Genomic DNA, 12559 nt, shown 5'->3' with positions numbered 1-12559 from the left:
CATTTAAACATTTGTCCCATTGACTAACGAGTCGCGTGATTCCATTCTCATAAAACTCCTTGGGTTGCTGCTTCAAAAATTCTGAAACTGACTCCTTCACGGCATCGTCCGACACGAATCTGGTTCCCTTTAGGTGTTTTTTCAATTGCCCGAAAATGTGAAAGTCGCAAGGCGACAGGTCGGGGCTGTAGGGCGGATGATGCAGCGTTTCCCACTTGAACTTCGCCAGTTTTGTCTTAACCACATCAGCGACGTGGGGACGGGCATTGTCATGCAGCAAGATGACCCCATTCGTCAATCTTCCGGGTCGTTTGTTCTTGATAGAGACACGCAGGCGATCCAGCGTTTCGCAATATCGGGCACTATTGATAGTCTCTCTAGGTTTAGCAAATTCGATCAGTAATGGCCCCTGACGATCGAAAAAAAAAGTCAACAGCACCTTACCTGCGGAGATGACGGCCTTTGCTTTCTTTGGGGGTGGCGAATTCAAATGTTTCCACTGTAAGCTCTGCCGGCGTGTTTCAGGCTCGTAGTGGTGGCACCATGATTCGTCCCCTGTCACAATTGCAGTCAAGAAGTCGTTACCCTCATTGTGATACCGGATCAGATGAGTCAAGGCAGCGCGAACCTCTCTGTCTTCTGGCGGTCGTTCAAAATCTTGGGCATCCATTCAGCACACAAGAGCCGATAACCGAGATGGTCATGAATTATGGTGTGAACCGAACCGTGACTGATGTTCACATGCTCTGCCAGTTCATCGATGCTTATCCTCCGTTCTTGTCTAATCAGCTCATCAACCTGTGCAATTGTGTTGGGGGTGATTGCACGGTGGCTTTGGCCCGGTCTTGGATCGTCTTTGCAACTTTCACGTCCTTCTTTGAACCGTTTGCACCAACGCTTCACAGTGGCCAATGAAATGCAATGTTCACCGTACACGGCAGCCATACGGCGACTAATTTCGTGTTGGGAAACACCTTCAGCAGTCAAAAACCTGACCACACCACGCTGTTCATCTCTTGGAGCGTCCATTATGTCACGAACCGATTTCAAACCGGTTTATAGGAACATTAAAGAACTATTATCCTCACACTTACGTATCACTTTTGTAAATGAGGGTTGCCTGTGTGCTGCGCGCATGCGTCGCGGTTGATGGACTGAGCCATTATTGCGCAGGGTAGGTTGGCTCACTTTCATTTGACTCGCCCTCGTACATAACATTCAGAGTGAAAGGAGAGTTTCTCTCCCCCCCCCCCCCAGAAAAAGAATAATTTTTGTTTGCAAAGCTGCTTACAATCGTGCTTGTGCAAAACTGTCAAACACACGCTCGCGTTTGTTTGTGCAACTGTGCTTACGCGTGTGTAGGCACCTTAAGACCTTAAGAGATTTGATAAAATAATGTTTATCTCAGTTAATCACAAGAAATGAGACAATCATTATTTCTTCAATTCAACAGCAAGTTAAGCTCCTATTCATATATTTTATTATATGACGTGGATGGAAGTTGAAGTGCTTATTTAAATGAATTGTTTCCTGATCGCTACAAAAGAGCATATTCTTATGATGTTTTTTAAAATGATTTTATTAGCCGAATTGTTAAAAAAGTTTTGTTTGTTTTGTGTTTTATGAATTTTATACTTTATTCACTGCCACCATTACTCATTATTGTACATGGTTCATTCCTGCTCGCTGAAACAAAAATGAAAAGTAAGATTGCAAAAAAGGAAAGTATGTTTTCTTCGCAAAATATAATGATCTGTTCAATTCAAAAAATAACTGCTTTAATGAACACCTAATAAACAGATGTTATTAAATCTAAATGTCTTGTGTTTCACTTGATGCATTTTTCCCAGTTAGCCAATTGAAGAAAATCATCACATAGTAACAGAAGAATTCTAGTCCCAAGGGCAGGTATATTCATTGCAAATTTTATCAGAAAAAAATAAAAAACGCCCACTTATGTGTAAAACATTACTTTTTCAAAACAGGAGGGAGGGCGAGTGATCCTCCTAAATGGTGGGCCTGCAGGGATATAAAACGTTTTTTTCAATTCACTTATTTTTTATATGACTAAAACTAATGAATGAATTTTCAATAACTGTTTGAATCTCATTTCGTTTTAATATTAAATAGTACTTAATTTTTCAAGTATATTTAAGAGGCATTATGTGAAGACTTGTATTTTTGCAGATATGTCATGTTCGACATTAAAGCGACAAATTGAAAGTTGAAAACATTAAAAAAACGTGATAAAATAAAATCAAGTTAGATATTAGAGAAGGTCTTTAAAAATAGAAAGAGATGAAATCATGAGTTTAGTTTCGAAAATTTCCTAAAATTACGGAAGAATTTTCAGTACTAGTTCTGAAAATTTATCCATTTATTTTCCAAAAAAAGGAAAGAGGGAAAACTTTTAAAAAGTTAAGACCTCAGAATACTTGTTTCTCTCCCTTTTTGCTACTTTTAGTATGAAGTTTTTTAGTTTTGTCTCTTGTTCTCCTTGTTTCCAGCACTCAGTTTACTACTCTTTTCAGTTATTTATTTTATTTGTATATTTTTTGTCTATTTCATTTACAGCACCGACATCGACATATGCTATCATTTTGCATCCTCAAAGGATATTTAAAAATTTGCCCCCAAAGCAGTTAGCTCTAAAATGCGTGTCAACATTTTTTAATATTGCCTATTTATATTTGGCTTTTGAAATCTTGCAGCTAAGTAGTAAATTTCAGAAGATTCACATAAACTTTTTTCTGGGTCTGTTTTTCCAAGATAAATTTGTTTCTTTGCTGTTTTGAAGCGCTCTGGAATTCTTTCTGTTCGTCTTACTGTCTTCATTACCAAAGTATAAATACTCACTCAAAATTTTATTTGCTAATAAAAACGAAGAAGCAAATTTTCAAAAAAAATAGTACACAACTTGCTATAACTGAGAATGTATTCAAAAAAGAAAGGTTACAGATTTCCTCGACAAGTCCATTGAGAAAGTCACTATCTAAAAAAAAAACCTTAGATTTTTAACCTCACCCCCGATCTTACGTTTACCCATCTGGTGCGCTTTTTATCACTAGTCTGACGGAATGCGTAAAATCGAGGTTTCACTGCAATGGTTTTCGCTGTCATGAAATTTTACTGTTCTGGCTAAAGCATTCCACAAGCCGTGGATCAAAATGTTAAATCGCTTTCCTTCTCATTCTATGTCCGCAGTGACGGCGACTCGGGGAGCAAGGGGGGGGGGGGAGACCGCCCCCGCACTTTTTTCATCATCAAAGATTGCCTGAACTTTCTTAAGATTTTATTTTGAAAAAAATTCTGGATAGATCACCCGAGCATCATCAACGATAGAGTAAACATGCAATTTTAGACTTCGGTTTCGAAAAATTTCAGGGAATACCCGCAAATATGCTCTCACCTTCTTGTAACTTCAAAGATGGCCTAAATTTGTGTTATTTAGATTCCAGATTTTTTTTCTAGGAAGAAAATCCACTTGCTTCACGCTTCTTACATCAGTAAAAATATGTAAAAATGTGTTTTTAAGACTCCAATTACGGAACAAATTAGGGATTAGACCTCCGAACTTTCCTTTGAAGTCACCAAAGGAAGTCTAAAATTGAGTTTTCAAGGCCTTATCAGTTCCAAAGGAGAACGCCCAAATTCTTTCCTTATTAAGTTTTTCAAAGATGTCCTGAAATAGTGGTTTTGAACGATTACAACTTTGCAAAATTTTCGGGAGAGAACCCCAGCACGACTTGCCCTCAGTTTTCTAAAAATATCCTAAATTTTCCTTTTAAGACACCGGTTTCGGGATTTTTTTGGGAAGTTACCTTATTTACATCACAAAAGACAGCCTAACGGTTTCTTTTAATATACTTCAGCTTTGAAAATTTTTCGGGGAAGAACTTTCGAAGCTTTAAGTCATACAAAGATAGAGTCGAAAGTAAAATCTTCAGCTTAAAAAAATTTTTTGCCCCCGCAAGCAACCTATTAATTGTTTATATTTTGGCTATTGGATATTGTTAATTGACCCTCAAAACTAAAAAATTCACCATCGCCAAATTTTAACACACCGTGGTTGATTTTTAATGAATTTTTAAAAATTCACGCGCAAAAGTGCGCGCTTCTGAAACGTCACGAGCCTACGTCACAGGGCACGAATGGGTAGCCTTCCGCCGAAGATCCGTTTTCGCTAGAAACATTTTGAGCGCGCTGATATTTTTATTTTTTAGAAATTCAAAAATCCTTTTGAACACACTATGGAGACCGGATTCGTTAAAGCACATAGACTAATAATAAGAGTAGACCGAGCTATGGCAACCCTTTTGCTGCTCATAAACCAAACCATGTGACTGGTGGATATCCTAGCAACAGCGGGCGTTGATCGTAGCAGACGATCCACGCCAGCGAGAAATAAAATAAATAGAATTGATGGAACACGGAAGAATGATCTTTTATGAAGTCCGATTTCTAAATTTGTTATTCTGAGTTGTAAATATTTTGTTAATATAGTGAGTTTTTCGTTTAGATAGTATTGTGCATTTTCTTTAGTCAATTTCAATAACTCTAAGCAATTAAAGATGCAAGCGCCTGAAAAGAATTGGCAAACGGTAAGATTTTTACCTACAATTTCAATTTAAGATACCGATTAGTACATTTTTGCGTTAACGCAAAACGTTTACGCCATTACGTTCACTCCAACGCTGACGTAGCAGTTCCAAATGAAATAAATGTTACTGAAAACTGTGATCAAAAACTAATTACTAATGTCAAAATAATGCATAACGTAAAGAAAAACAGTTCAATCTCTGAACCTGGAAAAAAAAATTATAATGAAAACATATTACGTCTTAAAATACATGTCGAGTGCCAAACTTTTGATAATGTTGCCATCTAGCAACCATGCTGTCAAAGTTTTCGCCAAGCCTTCCACCAGTCACATGATGTATCCATGAACCAATTTTTTCATCAGCAAGTCTACTCTTATTATTAGTCTATGTTAAAGCGCAATCTAAATAATCTTCTTCATGTAACATTAATGAAGATATTCGAATATTTCCGAGAGGGTGAGAGGTTTATGTTCCAGAAACGCGAGGAGTTAAATGCAGGAGATAAGCCTTTTACGTTTCGTCTTCGAAGTCGAATGCGTGACCTTCGGCTTCTCCCCTATCGGAAGAGGGCATGACGTCACTTCCTATGCCATTTGACTTCACAAGCGCTTGAATTTTAAAAATTAATTTAAAAAAACTACTTATCGTATCGCAAAATGTTTTTCACCTATGAAGTTCATACATGTTACTCTATCATATAAAAATAAAATTGAAAAATCGAAATCTTCCCTATTATGAATAAAATTTCGTAATGGTTTTTAATGGTATAGGTTATGAGATAACAGTAAACTAAATGCTTAGCGTAAATGGAAAAAACACGAAGTAAAAAATTATTTCGTTAGTTTAGTAACAGCAAATTTTAATGAAAAGTTTGGATAATTTTTTTATTCATTTAAAGATTATTGTATATTTAGTAACAATTACCAATTGTTATGTATGGAAATGTTTTTCCAACTATGTAGCTCAAGACTTTATAAAAACTTTATTTTGCATATTCCTTTCAAGCCACTATACAAGAAATAATTTATCTTATGAATCTGGCCTATAAATTTTGTTCTAACATTAGCAGTCATATCAACTGAAAAGTTCAAAAGGGACTATCGTTAAAATTCTTGACTATTAATCTAGATTGGAGGGCGTGACCATTATACCCTTAATGCTTGGATGTGTATAAATAAGAGATATCAACGCATAATTAAACGCTTTTGTCGGATGTCTATTCATCCATAAGCTCACTTGTTTTGTATTGAAAAAGGGGTACCTTGTAAACAGGGCTGCGGAGTCGGAGGAAAAATGGTCGACTCCGACACCTGGATTTTGAAACCTTCGACTCCGACTCCAACTCTGAATCCAGCCTTTATTTTTCTTCAATTTGTTTCCTCTCATGGGAAAAGGGAGATGAAAACTTCTTTTTCATTAAATTTTTTGCGTCCCATTTTACTGTAAACCTAAGATGCATACAACCTTAGAAATTCAATTTGAAAATTAAATTTTCCAACTGAACACATAGATGCTCATTAAATCGTGTGCTTTCAAGTTCTTAAAAATGTAACTTCAGAGAAAAAAGCTTTCTTGCTAAGTCAAAAAAAACCCTTCTTGAGGGGGCAGTCAGCACCGGGCGACATCCATCTGGGGAGGGGGGACAACCCTAGTTAATTTTAGAGTTCATAAATAATATAAGTACTTTAGTTTTGAATTTTTAATCCAAGAAATCTTAAATTTTATTTCATCTATAAAATTTCAACGAAACCAGAGCACTATATATGCGGCGGTATACAGCTTTGAAACTATAAAGATATTTTTTCTTCTCTCAATTTTCACTTTAAATTTTATTGGCTGCTTTAAAATTAATTTTGACGTAAAGATTTTAAAGATAAACTGCAATTATTGAGTGTTGTAATCAAGAAAACATATACTTATATTATTTCATACTTTTTAATGTGAGTCGAGCTTATAGAAATAGACTTTAAATACAAAAAAAATTATATTTTATTGGATTTTTTGGATTTGCGCTTTTGAGCCATAACTTCTTTGAATTTGCCGTCCCCTCAGAAGTTTCCACCCAGGCTGCGGGCCCTGACTTGCCCCATGAATACATTTCTTTTATTTTTATAACTGAGATCGAAGTATACAATACCTTATTATTTTCAGATTCAAAAACTATTTAGAAAATATTAGGCAACAAAACCGTTGCTGACAGTAACTACGAATTAGTTAAAGGGATCGGCGGAAATCTATTTTAAAAAGTTTGATGAATAATAATCACTCCAGCTGGCATTTATTTTCTTATTAGTAGACTTTTACACGTGTAATCGAACCAATTGACAGTCAGTCAGTAATTTTTTTTTTTCTTTCTTTTAGGCAAGGAGTGTCAGTGAAAATTAAAGAAAAAAAAAGAAGCCCGGAGTCGGCATGTTTTTTAACGACTCCGACACCCCAAAATCAGTCCGACTCCGACTCTATAGCACTGCTTGTAATCCCGAAACATGTGTCTGCAACTTTAGTCAATTTATACTTTGTTATTTCTTATTTTTGCTTTTCAAAGGCATTTCTTCAGCTCTGATGTGGTTTTTCCGTGAATTCATTTTTTTTTAAATTATTTTGGATGGGTTCACACACAGAAATCGACAAAAAAAAAAACATTGAATAAATTTTCTGGAGCAACTAAAAGGCACCAAATGTTTAATCACCTGAATCCTTTAAATATACAATTTTATTAATTGTTAATAAGTTAATATTTTTTACGCCTGGATTATTTTACGCGTGGGCTGTATTTTGGCACACACACACACACACACACACACACACATATATATATATATATATATATATATATATATATATATATATATATATATATATATATATATATATATATATATATATATATATATATATATATATACAGCTGACGTTTTTCTCTGAGGGGACAAAATGGCACCAATTTAATCGAAAAATGGCTGAAGTTCCCCCAGGTCCTTCAAATATGCAATTTTACATTGCTCGCATGGAAATTGAAAAACTTTTTTCTGCTGCTCTTCAGTTATCGTAAAAAAATTAAATTAAAATCAAGCTATATATATATATGAGTTATATATATGTATTTCTCACTCATATTAACTTAACTATGGCAATGTTTCTCTCCCTGTGAGGGAAAATCTATTTTCACTATGAATAAAGTGACATACCTCTTTAACAACATATGTATATCACACATATGTTGCGTTAATATGTATGCTGCTTCTTCACGCGTTTAATATTCATTCAAACCGCAAGCATTGTGTGCAAGTACAAAGCTAACGATGTTGGTGCAACAATGTAACTATTTAACAATACCCACCTCTCCCCCGGAGGGGGAGGGGTGCATATGTTTCGTTTTGAATGGCGAGGGGGGAATATTCAATAATGGTACCAGCATAAGTAACAATTTCGAGATTTCTTTTACTCTTTTATAAAAGGAGAGAATTTTTTCGACGAATAATGAATTTTGTAGTGTTTCTGTGTGTGTGTGTGTGTGTGTTTTTTTTTTTTTTTTTCGGACAAATGTACAGGGATTATCCTCAAAATTGTTGCAATTCTAACCTTCGATATTTAATAAAAACAGAGGTGTGAAAATTATTAGAATAATTGTGACATTCATAGCGAAATATCGTTACGTAAAAAAAAAAAAAAAAAAAAAAAAAAAAATTAAAAAAAATATTCCTAAATTTAATATTTAGGGTACAACCCCTTGTTTTTTACTAAATATTCAAAGCGTCTTGGCATACTTTTTTCAAGTTTTGGCACGTAATTTGTATTTTTTCGTCATACAGCCTAATTTGGGCGACTCCTTCTGTCAGACAATTCTTGTTTGTAGAGTTCTATTTCTTTATTTTTTTTTCTTCATAATGGGAAGAACATTCTGTATTGGGCTCATATCTGTTCAGTTTTCGTAACATAAAAGTGTTCATATTTTTTTTTTAATTAAAAACTTTGGTTACAGATAAAGCTTCAAGACACAGACAGTTCAATCACTCATGAATATGAAATCTCCATCTGGAAACCAATCTTTTAATTTTGGAACCTTGCTCAAGCTTTTTTTCATGCTGATGTTGGTTCTCATGCCTTCTACAATATATAAACATCCAGCATCCTAAGTTGAAACTGTGCTCCAATCTATAACTTGGGTAGGATGTTTATTTAGCCATTTGTGTTAAGCAATTTGAGGAAAATACTTAACTGGTACTGGTACTTCTCCTGACATAATGAATGTTTTTTTTTTTTTTTTTGATATTTCAAACATTGATTGATCAGAAAACTATATCTAAAAGGTAAAAAATGCCTTAACGCATTTAATTTATTAAGAAATAGTCTCATAAAGTTTTTTAAGTATTTTTTTTTTTTTTTTAAGTTCAGAATCTTTAGTCAGTATGCAATAAGTAGGACTCCAGGAAAAGGATTGAGCAACTTGAATTCAAGTGTATATTCAAAGGAAAAGTAATATTTCTCACCTTGCTCCAACTATACTTAAAAATTGTTCATGCACAATTTTTGCTCAAGCAAGTCACAAATGTGATTATAGTCCTTTTTTCGAGGACAACAAGAATCAAGTTCAAATGAGATGATCTTTTCACCGATAGAAAAATCATACATTTTCTCCAGACGTTTGTGATATCTTTAGGTTAAATCGGTTGTTTTTCTGTTAGCTTTAGCAATTTGAATTAATTTCCATTTATCCTTCCAGCAAATTTTCTTTTCCTACTGTATTTTCCTACTCTAGATTTTATATATTCACGTTTGAAGTCCAAAGATCTTTTTATTCTACACTGTAAAAAAAATTCGGAAACGTTTCTGAGTATATCGTGCAGCTGCGGTTCATGAAATTTTCAAAAAGTTTCTGAGTATTTCGGAATTCTCTTTCTGTAATGTCCGGAAACGTGTCTGAGTATTTCGGAATCCTCTTTCTGTAATGTCCAGAAACGTGTCTGAGTATTTCGGAATCCTCTTTCTATAATTTCCAGAAATGTTTCTGAGTATTTTGGAATCCTCTTTCTGTAATTTTCAGAAACGTTTCTGATTATTTCGGAATCCTCTTTCCGTAATTTCCAGAAATGTTTCTGAGTATTCTGTGCAGCTGTGGTTCATGAAAGTTTCGAAAACGTTTCCGAGTATTTCGGAATTCTCCAAACAATTTTCAAAAACGTTTCTGAGAATTTCGGAATCCTTTTTCCGTGATTTTTTCTAAAAAATAATTCTTTACTATAGTATTGCATGCCATATCAGTTTCAATTCTTTCATATCTAAGAGCAATGAAACAAGCAATTTTAGAATCATTCGTGGATTTTTTTTTTTTTTTTTCTGAATTTCTAATGACAAATAGCATGGTTAACAGCATAACATATGCACAGTTATAAATTTTTGAAAATTTATGAAACAATATAGTAGTTTCATTCATAATCACAAAATCGTCGGGGGAGGGAAGGGGAGTACTTTCTCAAAAGTGGGATTGTTTGTTAAACAATATTAAACTTCAGTTTTTCTCTCAATATTTTCAAGACAAAATTATCAACATATTGTATTTTCAATGCAGAACTTAAAAACATATCTTGTATCAAACTTGATAGCTTTTATTTTCGGATAAAATTTGACAGAACTTACCTACACTTTGCGTTCCGAAATTCGTTCACGTCAAGTCAATTTCTTTGACGAACAAAGTGTACCGAAAAGTACCAACAGAGAAATTGATGAATTTAAATATAACACCAAAGTCCCCCTGCTGGAACCATTCGGGTTTATTCTTCTGTTCTTGCCCTTTTCCAGTTTATCACAAATATAGATACTTAATCAAAATAGGTTACTGATTTAGAGTGTGCGCAAAATGCATTATATATTTTATTTATTAAAACATTGAACTCTATTACATGATTATTCCATTTCATATATACGAGAGTCCCCCCCCCCCACACCATAAGAGTGATGGTGCACCCATAAAATGATATAAAGCGCCCCCCACCTTAAAAAAAGCAACCCCTTGAAAATGTCAATGGCACAGTCTGCGTGGTGAACGCCCCTCGTCTTCTCACCATATGTGCATTGCATATTAATAACATAGTATTTAAAAACTGATCACTTTTAAAACGATGACATGAAATAATATTACTTTTTATTTCAGCATGTAAATGCAGCTGTTCCATTTTTGCCACCGACTCATTCCTCCTGAGTGTCCTACATTAAACTAGTATGTCCACGAAGGAAATGTTATTTTCGGAACTAATGTCAAGGAATTTTTTTATTGTTAACCACATTTAACAAAATGAATAAGCAGATGAATTAATTTCATAACTATGTTCTTACTAATAGATATCATGGTCATTTTCTAATGGTATAAATATTTTTAAATGAATGAATAAATTATAATAAAAAAAGATAAATTATACCGGCACATTTTTTGTGAAGCATATTACAATACTAGAAAATATTTGCATTACCATATTTCTAATGAATTAAACAATTGATTTTTTTTTCTTTTTGAACCAAAATGTATGTACATCCAAGTATTTCGAAATAACTTTTCTGTGATTGCTTCTCAAATATAAATCTTACTTCTTTTGCGTAATTAATCAGTTTCAGTTAGTTACAACAAATAGTACACCGCGCACATAGGTATGTAGGATAACTTTAAATTAATTCGATAAACCCAAAAACAGTTACAATTGGAGCCTCATCAAATGCAAATCAACAAAAATATAAATGTGTATAACAACATGTTTTAAAATATTCATTAATACTTACAAGTGAACATGAGCGGAAGAAAATCTAAGTACCCCCATTACAACTGAATAAGTAATCCAAAGGGTTTCGTTTCATTAAGTATAAACACGGGTGTTGAAACTATTCACGCTTGAACACACAATATATATCTAATTATGGTCGCATTGGAAATTGTAAAGAAGCAAATGGTTATTAACTAACTTAATAGCTGCGTACATCGTCTAAAAAATCAAGGGCAGTCCAAAATGCAAAGGCGTAAAATTAGTTTCGACACATTTTGCTACTCTCTAGATATGAAATAACAAGCATTCCAATGCTAAACAGTTGCTGACTGCAGCAACCATAGATAAGAAAAAAAGAAGTTCTCGTTATTTCCGACTCATTGGCGCCTGTGTTGGAATCATGAAATAGGTTTCGAAGCGTTGCGTCATCACTTCCGCTTCTAGATATCTTGAAATAACAAAAAGCTTTCTGAATATTGAGGAGTTCGCTATTGGATGAAGGATTCCTACTATTTCGGAAACGTTTCCGATATACCCAGAAACGTTTCCGAAATTTGTTACAGTGTACACACATCAGATGCTTACAAAATTTTTAGTTTTTTTAGTGATTTTTTGCTGTGTATAGTGATTTTCTTGGACGAGACACTTTATCACAGCTAATCTTTTAGGAAAAATATCACTTGCTTCACTCATGATCACGCAAATATCCTTTGAAAAAAGAAAAACGAGCTGATGTGTGCATCACATGACTTCCTTTTATTCCAATTTAATGTCATTTCCCCATTACTGGCAATTTTAATGTGATTCAATAGTCGACTCTCTAAATATTACCAACAGTGGCTAAATTGAAACAGATTTAAAAAAAAAAAAAAAAAATAATCGCCAAATTTGTCGCCAAGTTGGCTACAAAACTTGGCGACCAAAAGACTGGCGACATACCGCCAAGTGTCCACCAAATTATAACACCACTTGAGTTTACATCGAAATTAACAATGATTTCCCCCAAAAAGGGGCAAAAGACCCCTTTAGAAACACCCGAATCAACCAAAAGGGGAGGAGCACAACTAGACCCCACTAGGAGTCTACGTGTCGAATTTCAACTTTCTAGGACATTCCGTTTTTGAGTTATGCTACATACGCACATACATACGTTCATACAGACGTCACGAGAAAATTCGTTGTAATTAACTCGGGAATCGTCATTAT

The sequence above is a fragment of the Uloborus diversus genome, chromosome 9, assembly GCF_026930045.1.
Source record: "Uloborus diversus isolate 005 chromosome 9, Udiv.v.3.1, whole genome shotgun sequence".
Classification (NCBI taxonomy): Eukaryota; Metazoa; Arthropoda; class Arachnida; order Araneae; family Uloboridae; genus Uloborus; species Uloborus diversus.
This window is presented reverse-complemented; position numbering follows the sequence as displayed.